Here is a 21,640-nt window from a genome sequence, read left to right as displayed (position 1 = left end):
CTCAAGAGACAAATAAGATGCTCTGGTATTCCCATCTCTTTAAGAACTGGCCACAATTTGTTGTGTTCCACACAATCAAAGGCTTTAGCATAGTCAATGAAGCAGAAGTAGACGTTCTTCTGGTACTCCCTAGCTTTCTCCATGATCCAGCGTATGTTGGCAATTTGATCTCTAGTTCCTCTGCCTCTTCGAAATCCTGCCTGTACTTCTGGAAGTTCTCGGTCCACATATTGCTGGAGCCTAGCTTGTAGGATTTTGAGCATAAGTTTGCTAGCATGAGAAATTAGTGCAATGGTGCGGTAGTTTGAACATTCTTTGGCATTGCCCTTCTTTGGAATTGGAATGTAAACTGACCTTTTCCAATCCTGTGGCCATTGTTGAGTTTTCCAAATTTGCTGGCATATTGAGTGTAGCACTTTTACTGCATCATCCTTTAAGATTTTGAATAGTTCAACTGGAATGCTGTCACCACCACTAGCTTTATTGTTACTCAGACTTCCTAAGGCCCATTTGACTTCACATTCCAGGATGTCTGGCTCCAGGTCAGTCACTACCCCACTGTGGTCATCAGGGATGTTAAGCTCGCTCTTGTATAGTTCTTCTGTATAATTTTGCCACCTTTGTTTAATCTCTTCTGCTTCTGTGAGGTCCCTACCATTTTGGTCCCTTATCATACCCATCTTTGCATGAAACGTTCTCTTCATATCTCCAATTTTCTTGAAAAGATCTCTGGTCCTCCCGATTCTATTGTTTTCTTCTATTTGTTTGCACTGTTCATTTAAGAAGGCATTCTTATCTCTTCTAGCTTTTCTCTGGAATTCTGCATTCAGTTGGGTGTATCTTTCTCTTTCTCCCTTGCCTTTCACTTCCCCTCTCTCCTTAGCTATTTGTAAAGCTTCCTCAGACAGCCATTTTGATTTCTTGCATTTCTTTTTCTTTGGGATGGTTTTAGTTGCTACCTCTTGTACAATGTTGCGAACCTCCATCCATAGTTCTTCAGGCACTCTGTCTATCAGATCTAATTCCTTAAATCTATTTGTCACCTCCACTGTGTATTCGTCGGGGATATGATTTAGTTCATACCTGAGTGGCCTAGTGCTTTTCCCTACTTTCTTCAATTTAAGCCTAAATTTTGCAACAAGAAGCTCATGATCTGAACCACAATCAGCTCCTGGTCTTGTTTTTATTGACTGGATAGAACTTTTCCATCTTTGGCTGCAGAGCACATAGTCAATCTGATTTCTGTGTTGACCGTCTGGTGATGTCCATGTGTAGAGTCGTCTCTTGGGTTGCTGGAAAAGAGTGTTTGCTATGACCATTGTATTCTCTTGACAAAATTCTACCAGCCTGTGCCCTGCTTCATTTTGTACTCCAAGGCCAAACTTGCCTGTTATCCCGGTTATCTTTTGGCTTCCTACTTTAGCATTCCAATCCCCCATGATGATAAGCACATCATTTTTTGGCGTTGCTTCTAGAAGGTGTTGTAGGGCTTCATAGAACTGATCAACTTCATCCACTTCAGCAGCAGTGGTTGGGGCGTAGACCTGGATCACTGTGATGTTGAATGGTTTGCCTTGGATTCGAACTGAGATCATTCTGTCATTTTGGGGATTGTATCCCAAGACTGCTTTTCCTACTCGCTTATTGATTATGAAGGCTACTCCATTTCTTCTGCGAGATTCTTGTCCACAGTAGTATACCTGATGGTCATCTGAATTAAATTCACCCATTCCTGTCCATTTTAGTTCACTGATTCCTAAAATGTCGATGTTCAGTCTTGTCATTTCTTGTTTAACCACGTCCAGCTTGCCGTGATTCATGGATCTGACGTTCCAGGTTCCTATGGAATAAAAATCTTTACAGCATCGGACTGTCTTTTCGCCACCAGTTACTTCCACAACTGAGCGTCCTTTCGGCTTTGGCCCAGCCGCTTCATTCATTCTGGCGCTACTCGTACTAGCCGTCTGCTCATCCCCAGTAGCATATTGGACACCTTCCGACCTGAGGGGCTCATCTTCCAGCGTCATATCGTTATGCCTATTGGAACTGTCCATAGAGTTTTCATGGCAAAGATACTGGAGTGGTTTGCCATTTCCTTCTCCAGTGGATCACCTTTTGTCAGAGCTCTCAGCTATGACCTGTCCGTCTTGGGTGGCCCTGCACGGCATAGCTCATAGCTTCACTGAACTACGCAAGCCCCCTTGCCCCAACAAGGCAGCGATCCTTGAAGGGGGAAGTTTGTATACAAAGGACAAATTAAGAATATGCGTTGAAAGTGTTTAAAACTGACCATAAACATGAACATAGCAGCAACTGAATCCCCTATTTATTTAGCCAAAACACCTTCATATAAGCTATTTTTCATATCACTGAATTCAGTTGGGACTTTGCTGTTGGCTGAATGGCAACTAGCTACTGATGAAGTCAACACTAAGGCAACAATTTTAAAAGAATTACAAAGACTTCAATGAAATGCGGATTTTAAAAAAAAATCATGTTTGCCACTTTGTCCAGCAAGGTATGTTATAATGTGTCTGTCAAGACATGCAAGCTTATCATATACACAAAATTCTTTGAAATAAAAATTGTTTCATAATTAAATTCAACAAGGAAAGTGATAGACTTAGCAGGGAATTGATTACATGGTCTTTAATATCACATGTAATGAGGACTGCATGTACTTAAAGTTAGGGCTGGCACAGCAGACAGCAAAGATGGCATTTTATGAAATCTCAGAGATGACTGTGACACAATACTTATTATAGAAATTAACAGATAGCCTGACAAGGGAAGTAGTAATAAGCTTTCTCACAAGACTGCAACTGCTCAGACATTCCTCAGTTTTCATCAGACTGGAAAGTCACTATAATCAACTCAAACCAAAACTGAAAAGGAAGGGGAAGACAGAGCATTCTGGGAGGGAGGGGGCTTCCAAAAAATTGATACAAGACAGCCTCAGGGAGCTATATGAGGGACTCTCTTGGGGCAAGTAACTTTTTCATACAAGCCAGACTTCCAATACTTAAATAGGCGATACTTATCTGCAAAGTGGTGCACAAATAGGGGGCATTCTTAAGTAAATGAGATATACACAACCCCCTTATCCTTATGAAAATGTGGAATTATTTCATATTGCACCATACACTGGAGTAGTAGCTAGAAATCATCAGGTTGTATAATATTCTAACTCCCTGGCTCAATCTTTTAGCTGCTGGAAAAAAAAAGTATTTTTCAATGTGATGAGTACCTTAGTATTTCTAAGCCAATTCATATATGTAAACTCATTTGAGTATCAAGATGTGGCATATATGTATGAATGGAGCAGCAGACAACTTCCCTGTCACTTATAATACAGTATCTTTCAGTTGAGTTAGCTACACAGTTCAATTCATCCATGTTAAAGTCTATTTCATAATTCCGGTGGTATACAGACATACGTGAATCAACTCAGTAAAGCTTTATTTGGCAAACTATTCAATGACCAACAGTAAAACATTTTAAAGTATTCCCTTTGAAGGGAAAAAGTCAACAGTCCAGTGACACAGACTACACAAGGAAGTAACTCTAAAGACTTGGTTGTATGCTAAACTTTCAATGTTTCATGCTAAAAAACCATAAAGAAAGGAAGCAGTTTATCTTGATTGCTTGATTGCTATGCTATGTATTGTGAATAAACTGCCTTGCTACCACCATTTTCACTTCTAGATATTTACAAATAAGCAATAGAAACCCACTTAAACACGTAAAATTTAAAACAAGTTAGTGTAACCCATTAGAAACAAGAAGTTAAATAGCAACCAGAGTCAGAGAATGGAGAAGATGACTAGAATTAACTTTCTGCTTAGGACAGTGCTGAAAATCCTGAAAGATTCAAGCTTATCTGAATGTTCCTACTGTAGTTATTGTATGAACTGGTAAATATTTCCAGGGTAAGAATTTCAGGCATTTTCATTTTCTGTTCTTGAACTGTAGAACAAACTGGCCTACAAAAGAAGCTTAATCCTATGCATTTTCATCAGGGATATGTCACACGGAATCTTCAATGTGGCAGTATCTCAGATATAAACAAAGAGCCATAGGCTCAATGCATTCACTCATAACCAAGCTTCTCCTATACAAAACAGATGATACACAGAAGAGTTTCATTTTTAAAGTGTTGCCAGTTTTCACCAGATATTAATGGCCAGCTTCACACCAAGCCTTCAAGCTCCTCTCCTGTTTATGGTCTCTGTTGCACCCATCATATTCTATGAACAACTACATGGAAAACTTGCCTTTGAGGAAGGACAGCAAAAGCCACCAGCCTTTTCTGAGTAAACAAAATAGCTGTCATTAGCATCTGAGGAAGTTCTGCGAAATCTTCAGTGGTGAGAATAATGGCTCATTTCCTCCTTTATGCCAGTAACAGTTGTTCAATGAACAGGCAGTTTTCAGAATTTCCAGAAATCATTGAAGTGAATATTGTGACCAAGCACACTAGTTAAAATTTGTTAGCTAGTGTTGCAAACTTACTTAGTGGACTTCATCACAATTAATTTTGTTTATTACACTGCAGAGAGGGGGAATATTATTACTTATACATACATGTAGAGGGGGATCTTTAAGTACAGAACTAAAGGCTTCTGTGAAGCAGCACAGGACTACATTTCTGGTCAGAGACCCATTAAACTACTTGGGGGGGGTGTTGAATGAACCAATTCAGTTCTCTCTTTTCTTGGAGCTATAATGTAAAAAGAACAATCTTCTGAGTTGCATAGAACTTTTCTCCCCCAGATTTAGGCATTCAGTACTCAGATGTTCACAGATTATCAGAGCAATACAGTATCTATTCTTATACTTGCTCTGAGTTATGTATCCATGGTCCCCAAACGCTGGTTCTAACAATAGGGACAGCAAGTCAAAAACGCATTTATGTCAAACGTTCCAAGCAATTCAGCGGTACTTCTCTGAGAAAACAGGCACAAGATCAAGTTAAACAGATGAGAACTCCGTGTAACTCAAAAGCACCCCCTTTGCCTTTTTCTCCCATGGAAGGTTTTGTTCAAAACAACTTCCGCTCCCCTGTAAAGAATAGGTCATCACAGCATTTCGTTTAATAGGAACAAGGTACCCCTATGAACATCTCCAAAGCACCCGCCCCTCCACTGAGGAGTAAGCAACAAACTATTGTCTCATTTGGGCCAATATCAAGAACGCCGGGAACAGTCATTAACAGGCGGCAGCAGAGCTCCAGAGCGGGAGCCCAGAAGCGCACAAGCACGCGCTCTTCCTCAAATGCAAGGCAGGAGCGCACGCTTCCGCAGCTGAAGCGAAGATAGGAGATAGGCCCTTGACAACCAGGCCAGCCCAGCCCCCTTTGTCAGCCGCAAAGGAGCGACCCCTAAAGCAGCACTGGATCCCTCCTGCCCGCCCTTTGCACCGACTCCGGCTTACCGTGAGCTCCTGGGGGTTCCGCGGCGACCGGCCCCCTCTCCTGCCCCTCCAAGGCGTCCCTTTCCTCCCCCGCCCGCAGCAGGAGCAGCCCAGTTTCCGCTATGGCCTTCACGCGCCACTCTCGCGACGCTGAGGGAATGAGAAGTCCTACCGCTAACCGCGCACGCGTGGATTTAGGGGGACAGCAAACCGACCGGGAGGGAAGGAAGTATCCAGAGCACATGCGCCCGACTTTTCGTAATCGAGTCGCCGCGGGATTGGTACGCATGCGCGGGTATTTGGAGGGGGGGGGGTTTGAGATTGAAGCTGAGCGGTCCGATGATTGTTCTGGAGTGTACTTGCTGTCTGTTTCACTGATCACTGGGGGGGGGGGGGGGGGGATGTACCGTAATTTACATGTGCGGATTTCTGCCTGATTGTCCGCGGTCATAGCTACAATGAGATTAAGAGAAAGATCTTTCAGTGATCTAAAAAGGGAATTCAGTAATATCAAGAATAGGACCGTATTATGCATGGTGGGCAATTCTAATCTGCAGAGGGCATCTGGCGCACAGTCTCTTTCATTCCCATCCTTTTAGTCCGTGGCTCATTCCGCACACGTTGGAGAATGCACTTGCAATGTGCTGGATACGTTGCAGAACAGATAAGTTTCCCGGCCAAGCTATCAGTACGTTTTCCCGTGTAAATCCCCCTGGTTTTACAGTAACGGAATGACAGGGGAACTGTAATGAGGTGGAGCAAGACAGGGAAGAGTGCAGGAAATGTGGTGGGCAGGGGAGTATTTTAAAGAAATACAGGAGACTAGGAAAAAGTGTCAGTTCCTTATTTGACTAGAGTATTATTTGTGTTAAAATTTGTGGTCAACTGGCTGGTGATCCCTGGCCCCAAAGAAGCACGTTGGTCCTCAATGAGGGCCAGAGCTTTTTCTGTCCTGGCCCCCACCTGGTAGAGGTCCTTGAAGAGATCAGGGCCCTGCCCGAACTCCCACAATTCTCCAGGGCCTGCAAAAGGGAGCTCCTCCACCAGGCATTTGCCTGAGACAAACTACAGGTCCCCCACAGACATCCTCTGAATCAATCAGATCTCTCCAGGGCCTTAGCTTAGTTATTGTACCTGTTACATTGTTTTAAGATCACTGAAATTGTGTTACTTAGGACCACTGTTAGATTATTGTTGTTGTATTTGACTAGATTATTGCAATATTTGACTATGGTATATATTAGTTTGTTCCATGTATCCCCCCATGAAGTTGTATGTAAGCCGCCCTGGGCCATATGGAAGGGTGGTATAGAAATCAAATAAACAAATTAACCTGTTTAGTTCCAGTCTTGTCTTCTTAGTCTTACCATAAAAAGAAACCCATTTTTGTGGCACCATACCCACTGTCTTTATGGGCTGTGGCCCCCCCTTCTTCGGATGCTGTATGGTAGGAATCCACTCACAGCACCTGAAGAAATGGGCTCTGGTACACCAAAATTAATGATTGAATAACATTATATTAGTTTTAAGGGGTCATAAGACTCCTGCTTATTTTTAAAAGATTTCTTTCTTTAGCCCATTTCTTTTAAACTAGCAATAAAGCCCCATTGCACAGAAAAATACAATGGGCTCTAGAAAAGTGTTACTGTGAAGGATTGATCAGAGCCCAAGCAGGACACACCGGCACCATGTGGTTCCCACCCCAACCTGCAGGCTACCGTTTGTCTCTGCTGTTGCTGCTCATCTCCACATTGTAAAGATCAGCTCCCCTAGTGAAAATGGCTGCTTTGGAGAGTGGACTCTGAGGCATTGTACCCTTTTGAGACCCCTTAGTAGGGGGATATTCCACCAAAAGTAAAAAGGCAGTCTGGTTTCATCAGAGGCTGCTGGGCAGAACCCTTGGACCACATGACATGCTGGTTAACTGTTGAGCGGTCCTTGATCTCAAGTTCTCTTTTGTGTGGTATGAGGAGTGGAATGATGATGATGCCTCAAAAACATTAACGAAGGCGTTATCCACATTAGTGTGTGCAGGCACTTACATAATAGCCATACAAGAACTATGGTACCGAGGCATGAAACATTCTTTAAAAGGGGGAAGACTTCTGTTAGCAGGCTGGTGTCATAGCATAAAAGAGTTTGGCCTAAGGGGACTAGAGCCAGGACCTAGGACAAAATAATGTCCCTTCATAATTGTGATTTTTCTCTCCTGTGGGTGCTAATTGTCAGGACCTGGGCCAAATTATTACTGCTCATTAGAACTTGTGGAAGGTGACCCCCTCCTAGCTAGTCTGGTGCCATTGTGAAGAAAGAAACAGGCATAGACAGAGATAGGAAAGACACAGACCTTTGCTGTGGATGAGCTGAAGCATCTTTGTAAGGTGCAGGAGCTCTCTTTTTGGGGTTGTGATGCAAAGTGCTCTCTCCTTCAAAGAGAACCAGCTCAGGCAAGCACTGTAGCTGGAATTTTTCATCAGAGAAATTAAGAGTGTTCATGTGAAACAAAAAATATTGAACAATGCACGTCCGGATTGGGCTGTGCAGTCGGCTCCTGGAGGCAGGCGCTCCAGGGGCTGGGCCAATCCATCTGGATTGGCCCGCTAACCCGGACACCACCTGGACAAGGGTGGCTCTCCGGGCTGGAGAAGAGCCGCCTACATGGCCCTTCTACAATTATATAAGGTCCAATGGTTAAGATGTCCATTGTCTTCAATGGACTTTAGAATGGTGTGTACTGCTCTTCAGAACTATGACATAAATTTCACTGGAATATCCCTCTCTCTGGTTAGATTAAACAAATGACATTATTCAGTCCTGACATTTCCATACTCTGTGTTGGAAGTGAAGAACTTGGTACTGTCTTTTAGCCTCAAACTTCAGAGGGGGAGTATATAGAATCAGCCAGAAAAATAGGCTAGCACCGCAACCCCCTTCCTTTCTACTGCTCTAATGCTATCCTTTTGATATGTAGGTTACTACTGTCAGGAATCTTCCTTCCAACTTGACACCTTTTCTCTCCATACCATGCCCTCTTCTTTTCCATCATAGCATCACTAGAAAATAAGCCCGCTGTACTCTAAATACAGCGGGCGCTAGCGGTTCGTCCGCCCCCCCCCCCCCCCGCGGTGAGGCCTACCTGGAGGAAATGTAGGCGTTGGAGCAGGAGGCGAGGCTGCAGTAGATGGTCCTCTTCTTTGGCGAGGGGGCCAGAGTCCGAGCGGGTCTGTGTGAGGGCGGGGCAGGGGTGGGAGGCGGCCCCACCGCCAGAGGCTCCACCACCGCCTTTTAAGACTAGTACATGCATACCCATTGCATTTTATATTTTAACTAGCTTCAAAGCCCATTCTTAAGAAAGTGGCCGCTTAAGGTGGCTTAGGGCTGCTCGGACTCTGGAATTCTCCCTGACCTGCTGCTGGCTCCAGCAGTGAGGCACGTCTGAGAGCAAAGTGGCTAGTGTTTAGGAACGAAGGGCGGGAGCTGTAGGAGCAGGGCCAATCAGGGTGTGGCTGGTCACACCCTGATTATCCCCATTCCAACTCGGACACCCCCCCCTCTGTGACATGTTCCACCCCCCAGGCTGTTTCACAAATATTAACAGGAACAATGGATGGATAAGGGTGAATACACATTAAGCTACCTTGTGCTGAGTCAGATAAGTTACTGCCTAGGAAAAAATGCCTGGCCTCTTTAATAGAGGCGGGAATAGGATGTTTTTACCAGGTGATGCTGTTTGCTGTCCTGCTATTAAAAGGCTAAGGTGCCTATTGCTATACATGAAGCCTCTACTCAAGGGACAAGACATTATTCTCCAGGTATCAGATCATTGGTCTTTCAAGGTCAATATTGTCTACTCAGACTGGCAATGATTCTACAGGTTTGGAGATGCTGGGGATTGAACCTGCAGTCCTCTGCTTCCAAAGCTGAGGCTCTTCCACTGAGCCACAACCCCTCCCCACTTTTTTATGGGACTAGTACAAGAGCAACATTTAGTCCTAAATAGCTTCTACAGGGATGTTTATTGCTGACTGCCTTTCTTTTGAGAATGCTGTGTTAGCAGAGATGGCACAGGTACTTTTGGCAGCATCACTCACAGACAAATTCCCACACGGATTACTGGTATGCTTTCCGGAAAATGTCTTGGCCTCACCAGACTGTAGCAACTTCATTTTATTCCCCGGTCTGGTCTTGACACTGCTAAATGGAGTTAAATTAGTCTCCCTGTTCAACTTTAGGTGTCACTGAAGTCAGTGGAAACACCTTATTAAAGAAGGCAAATAGTTTGTAAGTGGAGACTGTTTAAAAGCTTAGTGAGTATGGGAGAACTTACTCATTAGTGTTATTTGTTTCCATCAACTTTGCCCATAAATCAAATAATGACTAACAACCTGTCACATTTAACTTACTACAGCACAGTGTATCATTCACCAACCTCTGACAGTAACCTTGAGAAGGGTGAGCATATATGAATAGATGGTAAATAGATGGTAAAATTTTGAGGCAGTGATTAATGGACTGTACCATCTCAGACTGCATGTGGGAGTTCCATGTCTGAATGTTTCCGTATGTGAAAAAACTTCTTGCCCAGAGAGAACTGACATATCGGGGAGAAAGGCTTTGTACCTGCCCGCTCAGCAAGGAGAACACCTTCTCTCTCCTGTTAAGTATCATTCCTTGTCTGTCTCCAGATTACTACTCTTAGGCCAAATTCCCCCTTCTCAGCCTCTCCTTCTATCTCAGTTAGAAACCTCTCTCTCCTTTCCTATCATGTATGTTAGTTTATAAATAAACTTTTATCTACTCTTTAATCAGGTTGTGCATTATTGCTGTGTTAATTAATCTGCCTGCACCCAGCCCCCTGATCCTGTCAAATCTCAGAAGCTAAGCAGGGTTGACTCTGGTCAGTATTTGGATGGAAGATCACCAAGGCAATCCAGGGTTGCAATGCAGAGTCAGGCAATGGCAAACCACCTCTCAACAACTCTTGCCTTAAAAACTCTATGGGATTGCCAAAAGTCAGACTTTCCACCACCACCAAATGGGCATGCCGTTTGATCTTATAGTTCTTTATGTCAAAGTAATTCCCCTGGTATTCCCACTTACTGATATAAATATAGAATCTGGATCACAAGATGATATCTAAAGATCAAAAAGCTGTTAAGTATTGGATGCTCAGGAAAGTATCTTCTACTTTGCCTTTTAATTTCACTCCTCAGCACTGTGCTAGGTATGTGTATTACGTAACTGGAAGTAGATAGCATTTCTACAAAAGTGAAAATTCTGTAATCAGCCACAGATACATTGCTATAAATTAGAAAAATGGGAATATCTTTGTCTATTGTTAGGTTTCAGCACTTGTGCTGAAAAGAACTTGATATTTACAAAAAAAATTGTTCCTTTAGTGCCAGTAGAGTAAGCAGTTGCCAAAGCAGAATCTCTGCAACAGAGCAGCTAGACGTAAGGTTGCTAACTGGACAGAGTGGTGGAGTGTCCTGTCCCTTAACTCCATAACATGAAGTTAAATAACACCTAGTAATTGCCTGATGATCAGATGGTTATCAAATGCACCAATCTAAAAGCTGGCAAGTCTAGCTAAACATATTTAACCATTCCAAAACTTAAGCATGTCAAATAAGCAGATATTGATGAGATCTTACTCATCTAGAAACAAAAAATAACAAAACTTTGACAAGACCACTAAGTGTGCTGAAGGGCTGGGAGGTTGGGGGAGTTGACATTCCCTTGTCTTAAATGAAGCCTGGGAGATCTGGGAGGAATGCAATAAACGGCAATTCCCTGCATTAGCGCACATGTTTCTATGGACACAAGGATAAGAAAGGACAATTGCCATTTTCAGCCAGTGCGTGCTGGACTAGAGTGAACAATAATGGCTTACTATTACTGATATGAAGAAAAAAACTGAAATGGGTATTTAGCTAGTGTCAGTAACAACTGTATTAAAGGTTATGGCATCCCCTCCCAGCTGATTGGAGATATGTGTGGGGTGGAAAAAAGACATCGTAGAAAGCCCACATTTAAATCCACCTTCACAGTATGGCATGATCAAGGAAGCTTACAATAAAGTAGTAAAACATGTTGCAATAAACACAGCCACTAGTACAAAAGCCATAGTTCAGCAGCAAAAGCCACCCCAGAACTCAGTGGAATTTTGCCCTAATCAGTACATCTTCAGTACTATTAGAATAAAGCCAGATTTCAAATGAGAGGGCACCTACAGAGAAACCATGTGCTTGATCTACCACTGTTTCTTGTGGCAACCTTCCTTACTTCCACTGGACAGGGGACATGCCAAGACACAGGGAGGGCAGCCTGCACTGATGATCTCTGTGCTCAAGCAGATAGAAGGGGTGGTCTTGTAAGTGTTCTCATCCCAGACCATAGCATAAGGATCTTCATGGTATAACTGAGGGTAAACTGTGGCTACCATTTTGTGGCTGGTTCTGCCTCTTGTGACAGTCATTTTGTGGCTGCCACCAACACGCTGTGTCAGAATTCCAAAGGTGCCTGTGAACTTGAAGAAGAGTTGGTTTTTTAGACCCTGCTTTTCATTACCTGAGGGAGTGTCAAAGCATCTTAAACCACCATCCCTTCCTGTCCCCACAACAGACACTCTGTGAGGTGGGTGAAGCTGAGAGAACTCTGAGATAACCGCAACTGGCCCAAGGTAATTCAGCTGACTGCATGTAGAGGAGCGAGGAATTAAACCTGGCTCTGTGACGTCTTCCGCTGTGACATCATCCCTAATATTCCTTGGAGGAACAACCACACAACTCCTTGGGGGTTTCCCCTCCAAATATTAGACAGGATCACTCCTGTTTAGCTTCCAAGTGCCGACGAGATCAGGCTTCCAGGTCAGGTAGCTGGCTCTCAAGAAGTTTGGGGACCCTTCAAAGACAACTAATAGAAGAATAGCTGTTTGTTTTTGTTTTTTGCATCTTGCTTTTTACTACCTGAAGGAGTCTCAAAGCAGCTTACAGTTACCTGCCCTTCCGCTCCTCACAACAGATAGGTGGGTTTGAATGAACTCTTGAGAGCAATTGTGACTGGCCCAGGGTCACCCAACTGTCTGCATGTGGAGGAGGGGAGGATCAAGCCCAGTTCTCTAGATTAATTCTAGAGTTCTCTGCTCTTAATTACTACACCAACCTGACTCCCCTTTTTAAACTGTTTATATTAATAATTTTACCTACATTTTCATGAAATATATAAGAATTTTCTTAAGGTATTCGTAGACCATCCCACTATGCTCAGGATCTTAGTAATTAAAGCAGGATTTTCTGCCACTGTTGATCATGGAAAAAAGTGTCCGGTCTTGAATGCAGAAGATAGGGCATACCATCTAGTTAGTTGCAACACTAGCATATTTTGACTGGGGAAGGGGGTGTTTAAATCAACACTGATTTAAAAATACTACCATCAGGTTATAGCCTATTTTAAAAATGCCATAATTTTAAAAGTGTAACTTGCTAAGTTATGCTGGCCACCTTGGGCTTCCACGATCGCCAAAGTGGCTGAGGTGTGCCAACGTGCCCAACCCTACTGGTGATCACTGGCTCCTGAGATGTCTCTGTCCTCAAAGTCAGGGCCTTTTTGGTCCTGATCCCCACCTTGTAGAATGAGCTCCCAGAAGGGCTGTGGGTACTCCAAGAGCTGGTTGAGTTTTGAAGGGCCTACAAGAAGGGCCTCTTCCCCCAAGCATTTGGTTGGGGCCAATGAACAGTAATATCTTCAACTTGACCCTCTCCTGCAAGGACCCTCCCCTGGGATGAGAGAGCATCTGACGGCAAATACCAGCTACAATAGGATTGAATCGTACTGTTTTACTGTTTTTAACTAGCTATTGTTTTAAATGTTATTATATAATGTTGCTAACCACCTCAAGACGGCTCACAAAGAGGGGCAGTCATATTAAGAACAGTTGGTTCTTATATGCCGCTTTTCTCTACCAGAAGGAGTTTCAAAGTGGCTTACAAAGTAGCCTTCCCTTTCCTCTCCCCACAACAGACACCCTGTGAGGTGGGTAAGGCTGAGAGAGCCCTGATATCACTCCTTGCTCAGAACAGTTTTATCAATGCCGTGGCGAGCCCAAGGACACCCAGCTGGCTGCATGTGGGGGAGTGCAGAATCGAACTCGGCATGCCAGATTAGAAGTCCGCACTCCTAACCACTACACCAAACCTGTACTTATATGTACTACATATAAATAAACAAACTAATAAAGGAAATTGGCTTGTTGTTGGCTTGAAACTCAACATCAAGAAAACAAAGATCATGGCATCCGGCCCTCTCAATTCCTGGCAAATAGAAGGGGAAGAAATGGAGATAGTGACAGATTTTATTTTCCTGGGCTCCAAGATCACTGCAGACGGGGACTGCAGCAAAGAAATTAAAAGACGCTTGCTCCTGGGGAGGAAAGCTATGGCAAATCTAGACAGCATCCTAAAAAGCAGAGACATCACCCTGCCAACAAAAGTGCGTTTAGTCAAGGCTATGGTCTTCCCAGTTGCAATGTATGGCTGCGAAAGTTGGACCATAAGGAAGGCCGAGCGTCAAAGAATTGAGGCTTTTGAACTCTGGTGCTAGAGAAGACTCTTGCGAGTCCCTTGGACTGCAAGGCGAACAAACCGGTCAGTCCTAGAGGAGATCAGCCCTGACTGCTCTTTAGAAGGCCAGATCCTGAAGATGAAACTCAAATATTTTGGCCACCTCATGAGAAGGAAGGACTCCCTGGAGAAGAGCCTAATGCTGGGAGCGATCGAGGGCAAAAGAAGAAGGGGACGACAGAGAATGAGGTGGCTGGATGGAGTCACTGAAGCAGTAGGTGCAAACTTAAATGGACTCCGGGGAATGGTAGAGGACAGGAAGGCCTGGAGGATCATTGTCCATGGGGTCGCGATGGGTCGGACATGACTTCGCACATAACAACAACAATAAAGGAAATATAGTGAATATTGTCTAGATGCTGCATTGCAGTTGGGCTAGATCAGGTTCTCATGTGTGCATGGGTGTTCATTGATACCTTCCTGTTGCCAGCCATGTGTTGTTAGAAACATATGGTGGCAGTGCCTAATTGGCCAATGGAGATCTGATTGGCTGTGCAGACTTTTTAAAAATTGCTTCACAAGCGACTACCACCACAGCACAAGGATCTTCCCTGAATGACTCAAAGTAAGTTCTGTACGTTTGTGTACGTAAGAAAATATTTTGAAATTATATATTAATTTTGAAACAACATCCTGTTAAACAAAGCTTCTGCCTGAAATGTTGGAGATACTATTTGAAGAGTTATGTGTCACTTCACTTCCTGGCATTTTGCAGTCTGCTCCACCTCTTTAGGCAGCCATTTTATGTCCACCACCCTGTGTCAGTATTCCAAAGATGCCTACAAGTTCAGAAAATTTGGGAATCTCTGGGCTAGACAGTCTTAAGATATCTCCAGTTTTCAGTGGCACTGTGATTAATCTACTCCAAGCTCTTAAAGCATATCAGTCTTCTCAGTAATAATGCTGACACTGACTTGAGAAACAAAGGAAAGAAACTGCAAAACATGGAGAAAGTTATTGTGATTTAATACACAAACAAATTGACTTCATGTACACAAGAATGTGTCCAATTATACTAACTATGCAGTGCAAAATCACAGTACTGCAATCAGCACAGAACAGACAAATCAACACAAAATCGTATCAGTACTAGATTTTGGTGGGTAGCTGTATTGGTCTGAAATAGCAGCACAAAGTTCAACTCCAGTGGCACCCTGGAGTTCCTGACAGTTAGTGCTGTTTCTCAGTAGAACAGGCTTCCTCGGGAGGTGGTGGGTTCTCCATCTCTAGAAAATTTTTAACAGAGGCGAGATAGCCATCTGACGGAGAGGCTGATTCTGAGAAGGCAAAGGGGTGGCAGGTTACAGTAGATGAGCGATTGGGATGTGAGTGTCCTGCATAGTGCAGGGGGTTGGACTAGATGACCCATGAGGTCCCTTCCAACTCTATGATTCTATGAAAGTTTTATTAAAGATATATATGCTTTTGTGTGCATACTAATACTTTGAATAAAACTCTTAAAGGTGCTACTGGAGTTGAACTTTATTCTCATGTCAGTAGTAGTTTCTCATAATTAGATTAACTGTTACCTTCTCAGTATTTTGAAAATATAACTTCTTGCATATCATGTGAACATGAAAATCTATAATATAAAATTATAAATGAAAATACCAAACTCAAAAATAACACCACAATCTGGTGAAAAGGCAATCCATACTCTGAAGAAGTGAGCAGTGACACAAACTGTTAGTCTTTAAGGTGCTACAGGAGTCTTGCTCTTTTCTTCCGCAAAAAAATTTAACGAATTCTTACATCAGACAAAATCCTTGTGATCCTTTCCGGGAGGAAGAAGCCAGAGTTCTAGGGTTTGCCATGCACCTTGTGACATCTGCGCCTAAAAGAACCCTTGGATTAAAAAAATCGGCAAATAGCTCGTTTCAGTCTCTAAACAAGCCGACGGAGCCTAGAGCATTTGGCGTCTAGCTATAGATTGGCGGAAGTTTAGCTTCCCTCTGTACCTTGTAGCAGCCTATCACATTTTAAAGCGCTGCAGTCTGAGGGAATTTAGCCAATCACAATGAAGCTTGCTTAACGGTAGTCGAAGTCATGCCTTTGGAGACTCGGGAATACAGCGAGCTTTTTGCCAGTAGCAAGGATGGTGGTTTTAGAGGTGCTTCGTGAGATGGAGTGAAGGGTAGCCCGGGGGCGTCCTCGAGTTGGAGAGGAAAGGCCTCGGGATTTGTCCTTATCTCTCTGAGGAAGAACAAGGAAGACTGTAGATTTAGTCTGGTAAGTAACGTATGTGGCTCGTTAGGGAAACTGGAGAAAATAATGTGTTTTCCTACTACATTGATTGCCCCGTTCGCTGAGGGAAGCGGCGATCCTGGCAGGAGTAACATGCAGTGAGAAGTTTATGCACTACGCAGACTCTTTGCTGCTTGCAAGTCTTGAAACGCACAGCACCTTCCTCCCTAGCTCGGTCGCACCGGGTAGTTGTAACTGGCGTGATGTTACTTGTTCCACGCTGTTTGTTCAGAATGTGTCACTATGTCCTGTTGTAATTTCAATGCGGTTAGACCATTCTGGCATTTCATCTTGCCATAGTGTGGTATAGCTGGTTTTCCTACTCATGCCTTTCTTCTCTGGAGACACGCGGGATCAGAAGTCTTTAGATACTACACTCTGCTCAATCCATTACAACAGAATGTTACCAAGAGCAAAGCAGGGAATTTGTGGTGGTGACCAATGCTGTTTCATTTGTGTTGTGGGGAGTGAGGTACTCGTTAATCACATTCTGAGGCCTAAACAATGTTCTCCATCAGCAGAGTGATACTTTATGACCATGAAATATGGCATTTAAGCTAGTTTATTCTGCTGGCAGTTTTTGGGAAGCTTTCTTTTTAAACAAACAAAGTTTCAAAGCAATTAATGGCCTTAAATAAGTATTTGATTCAGTTAGTAGAAAACTGCAGAAAATCTCAATCGCCAAAAGATATTAGCTCAAACTCTTGTTAAGATAGCTGCTGTACATCAGTTTCTTCCCTGTTGAGTTTACTTTTAACTGTACCAATTTGTTTTCATGACCTAAGAGTGGAATGCAGCAAACTTCTGAACTCTTAACCAAATGTGTCAGAGACCCATCAAAGGTAGGCAAAGCTATCCTTCCAGAACATTACTATTATCAACCAGCATCACTTCTAGCCCAATACAGATGACCCATGCTGCATGGGGAGGGCGAGCAAGCAATAGTGTGCTGATTCTGGCCTTGTCTTCATATCATCACCCTGGTTATCTCTCGAGTGCATCCATGCAGAGGGAGTGGCTATGTGTGCACCTGTGTTTTGTGAATAGTAGCACTGCTTTCAGAATGTTACTAATCATGGAATGGGGTCATGCACGTGGCCATTTCTTTTGCACAATCACCCTGCAGATGAGCAGGCAATCATGTGAAGGCAAGGGGTGAGGCAAACACCTATCTGCTCTCCTTCCTGCATGCTGGGTTAATGAATGAGAGGGATAGTAGTACTGGATTTCTGCCTTTGTTTAATTCATTTTCGCCTTGGTCTCCCTCCTCCACTGAATCACAGTAAACAAGTACTGGCCTAGAGCAGAAATGGCTATTTCTGAGGACTTATCAGTGTACTGCAGACACGCAGCTCTAGAGTTTAAGACAATATTTAATTGCTTTACACAGATATTGACCAATTCTGCATATATACTTTACCTTGTATACCTTAGGTATACAATCTCATCACAATGTTAATTTTTCACTACATAACTTGTTTTCTCTATATTGGATCAATGTCGGAGTTTTGCTGGTCTTTTTGCATCCCCCCCCCCCCCAACACTTACAGGATGATTATATTTTCAATCCAATTGCAATTCTGCTTGATTCCATGTGTGAACTGCCTGAATCATTATTTTTTACGGTGATGATCTACGCCCCATTTACAAACCCTCCTCTGTGTCCATACCCCCTTCCACCTTCTCCATCACCCTTCCTCTTCATCCCCTCCAGCACATAATAGTGCATTAATGTGTAGCTAAGCACATTTTTGATGACTATATGTGCAATAGTGCATTAATGTGTTATTTTAAAAACAACCATTAACCCCTCAACAATTTTTTTATATTATTTATATTATTTTGATCATTTTCCTGTATACTCTGAACTTGCCTCCCCCTGAAGCTGTCCCTCTACTTGCATCATACAAAAGGGCATTAATGTTTGCTAATATTCTCTACTATGATATGTTCAGAAAGTTTCTACTGTACTTCTAGTTTGCTAATTTCTTCAGTAGCATATACAGTTATGCCCTCCAACTTGCCTTTTCCCACCTTTGGTTTTAGTAATCTAATGTACCCCAGGCTACCCTTATTGCCCCATTTTCCCAGGATGATATGTAATTTTTAGTACCTGGCAAAGGGGGAAATTTTTTTTTATGTTATTCTGCTGCACATATCATTCACATTTGTGTTCATTAGACTAGCCTTTCATTGGCATGTTACTCAAAATATCATAGGATAATGCATGGTTAGTAGCCATGTTATCTTTTTTAAAAAAAGAGATAGGCTTTAAAATTATTGCAAGATTAATTTCAAATTAGTGCACCTGCATAAATAACAAAAGGGGAAGTCTATCTGATGGCACTCCTAATGACATCACTTGCACCTGCCACTGTCAAATTTTAAAACTGGATTGTGACCCTGTATGAAGAGATAAACAATGAATTTAAAGCAGGAAATAGTATGGAAAAAAGGACAAGGCACAGAGTGCTTGATTCCAGAATTTGAAGATTGGGAGTAAGGTCAGTATGTGGAAGAGGTCATTGAAAAGTATGGCCCACAATGCAGGAACTTCCAACACTCTGCAGATTCAGGCTCAGAACCCTTAATCATGGCATTCTGAATACTGCAAAAGAATAACAATATTTCAGAGCCCTTCTATAGAGAAGATGGAATAACCAACAGCTTCAAAAGTGGTTGAAACCAATAAAATATGTTTATTGAATCTGCCAACAAAGATTGTTTACCAGAACAACTAAAGCCATCTTTGTTTTATAAATAGACCTAAAGTCAGGCTTAAGAGAGTCAAGATCAGTTGTCACTTTTTATTTTTATTTATTTAAATTTTTGTACCACCTTTCCATATGACCATGATCTTCCCCTCAGGGTTAGAATTCTTTTGTTTCTACATAAACAAGAAATGTTGCATAAAATGTATCCGTAGTGGTAAAGTTTTGAAAATAATGTCTCTTGTTTGGAAGGCATTATTAACTTCAAGGAGTTTGTATCTACCAGCGGAAAATATGTCTGGGGCCATGGAGCCCTCTTGGCTTAGATGAGGCATGATAATGGACTTTGAATGGCTGTCATGGGGGCGGGGGCAGACCTTTTAAAATATTCTAAATAGTAAATATGGTTAGTATCAAACTTGGAGCTGGGAGACCTCGTTTCGAATCCTCTCTGCCGTAAAAACCTTGCTGGGGGATTTTGGACAGGTTTCTATCTCAGTCTAACTTACATCACAGTGTTGTTTGTTAGGACAGAGAAGGAAAGAATGATGCCGAAATCAAGTTTTTAGTTTCCATATTGAGAAATAAATAAACATAATGAATCATCAAAATGAAGTACAGATGCGTCACTGTGTTGGTCGGACGCAGCAGAACAGAGTTTGAGTCCTGTGGTACCTTTAAGACCGTTTTATTCAAGGTGTAGGCTTTTGTGTCCGCAGGTGTCTGAGGAAGTGTGTGTGCGCATGAAAGCTTACACCTTGAATAGAACTTTGTTGGTCTTAATGGTACCACTGGACTCAAACTAAATACATTCGTTTATTCTTGGACCTTTTTCATGCATGCTTCTTGACTCATTGCTGTAAGACTCTTAAGAATCTTACTGAAGGCCCTTTGACTGTGACTATCTATACACTTGAGCTGCCTTTATGTTTTAGGATTGTCAAAGAATTTTCAGATGGATGTATAATTGTGGATTCCCAAATGTTAGTATATTATTTTTACTTTCCAGCATTGGGTACCATTCATGTGAGAACGGGGAATCCTATTTGTAGCCCTCATCTAAATTCTGCCTTCAGTTATTTACTGATCTCCCTCGATCATGCTGTTCACATGCAAGCTGCTACCTTCTGCCTAGGGAATGTCTGAGGTCTGCAGTAGTGGTATTTATGCCATTAGGAAAGCATAGCTAAACATCCTTGGATGGACAGTGATGGGCAAGTGGCTAAACCTTCTTGAATGGAAACATCCAAAAGAATATGCTTGGTTAACTCACCCTTAGCCTAACTAATTCAGTGTTAGTAATTTTGTGATTCCTTACACCTTGTTTATCCAAGAACTTACATTCAAAAAATTTATACTCTTCTTACTCTGTGCTACTAATATTCTTGCAGCAATAAAGAAATCCTTTAATTTGGTTAAAATTCAGTAAGGCAGCTTGAGGAAATAACCTTGGGCTGTTTCTGGTTTTGTGCAGTTATTCTGCTTTAGCAAGGGAAATGCACTTAATTGTCTGTTTCTTCTAGAAGTGTTACAGGTGAGCATATCTCTCCCATATATTTCAGCCCAGCCTGGATTATTACAGTTTAACCCTAAAATGGAAGTGAAAACGTAACCATATGAGAACTAAGCAAAGAATCGGAATGTAAGAAGGCACTTAAAGGTTCATTATATGCTCTCAATTTCTTGCTGCTGCTGGGTAACTTAAGAATGTTATCGAAACATTCTTGTAGATTTTTGCCAGGATCTGGTTAGTTCTATATTGGGGTTCAGTGGGATAGCTTGATCTGTGATTTTGATGATAGAGGTAACGTTTCTGGTGCTATGGTGCAAATGTTAGTGGACAGAAGGCATGTTATGCTTTCAAGATCATATTTCAGTTTACTGCTGGAGACAGAATGTCCTACTGAGGTGCAGGCCATGTTCCTGTCCTGCACAGCTGTCTTGCCTCTTAACCTTCTGTACCAGATAGGCTAGGATCAAGTGGAACAGCACTGAGCCACTCTTGCTGACAATCAGATTGTGTTAGATATCTGTCATATACCCTGGCTTGCTTGCAGGCATCTGTATTTACACACATATATGTATATTTGCGTAAGTTCCACACTACGACCATTGCCTATGTTGAAGCATAGTTCAACTGGAAATAGAAGTAGGACTTTGGTTTCACATGTATGAGTAGAGCAATGTCTATCATTTTTATGCTGGTCCCCTTGGCCAGCTGTGAACTTAATTTCTTTTCCACATAACTGTTGTCATTGGTATTTGCTCTCTAAAGTGCTGCATCCATTTACTCATACATTTCTTCACTTGTTCTTCTGTTCATTTTAATTACTGAAATTCTACCCAGCCATGAAATTTTTAATTTGTTGCCGGTCATACCCTCGATTTGATCTTTAGTACTGGGGTAGAGGTGGATATGTGGGCGGCTAACACATTCCCATGGTCAGACCCTGAAGACCCAGTTCAGGGTGCCACCCCACCCTGCTTGGACAGCGGGCATATTTTAGTCCATCTGTGGAGACTTATGGATCCAGATGGATTCCTGAACGCCGCGCAGGACCTGATGAATCCTGACGAATCGCTGGTGTCCTTGGCTGAAGACTGGCATTCTCGCCTGTCAGCTTCTGTCAACAAGATTGCTCCCAGATGCCC

At 42.6% G+C, this 21,640-nt stretch overlaps 2 protein-coding genes across 5 annotated transcripts in view; one reads left to right on the top strand and one right to left on the bottom strand.

The window, feature by feature from the left end:
• The window catches only part of GRB2 (growth factor receptor bound protein 2), a 65,199-nt gene extending 59,625 nt beyond the window's left edge, over positions 1-5,574 (bottom strand). The window contains exon 1 of the mRNA XM_077327845.1: positions 5,434-5,574. The gene's annotated coding sequence lies outside the window, so the exon portion shown is untranslated. The remainder of the gene's footprint in view (positions 1-5,433) is intronic.
• A 54-nt stretch (positions 5,575-5,628) lies between these two features.
• The window catches only part of TMEM94 (transmembrane protein 94), a 121,865-nt gene continuing 105,853 nt past the window's right edge, over positions 5,629-21,640 (top strand). The window contains exons 1-2 of one of the 4 annotated variants that reach the window (XM_077327842.1): positions 16,095-16,262; positions 17,063-17,119. The gene's annotated coding sequence lies outside the window, so the exon portion shown is untranslated. Of the gene's footprint in view, positions 5,694-16,093; positions 16,263-17,062; positions 17,120-21,640 lie in introns of those variants that run through there. The other 3 variants (XM_077327843.1, XM_077327844.1, XM_077327841.1) reach the window with 3 other exon arrangements.

The sequence above is a fragment of the Paroedura picta genome, chromosome 3 (genome assembly GCF_049243985.1).
Source record: "Paroedura picta isolate Pp20150507F chromosome 3, Ppicta_v3.0, whole genome shotgun sequence".
In the NCBI taxonomy this organism is placed as follows: domain Eukaryota; kingdom Metazoa; phylum Chordata; class Lepidosauria; order Squamata; family Gekkonidae; genus Paroedura; species Paroedura picta.
This window is presented reverse-complemented; position numbering and strand designations above follow the sequence as displayed.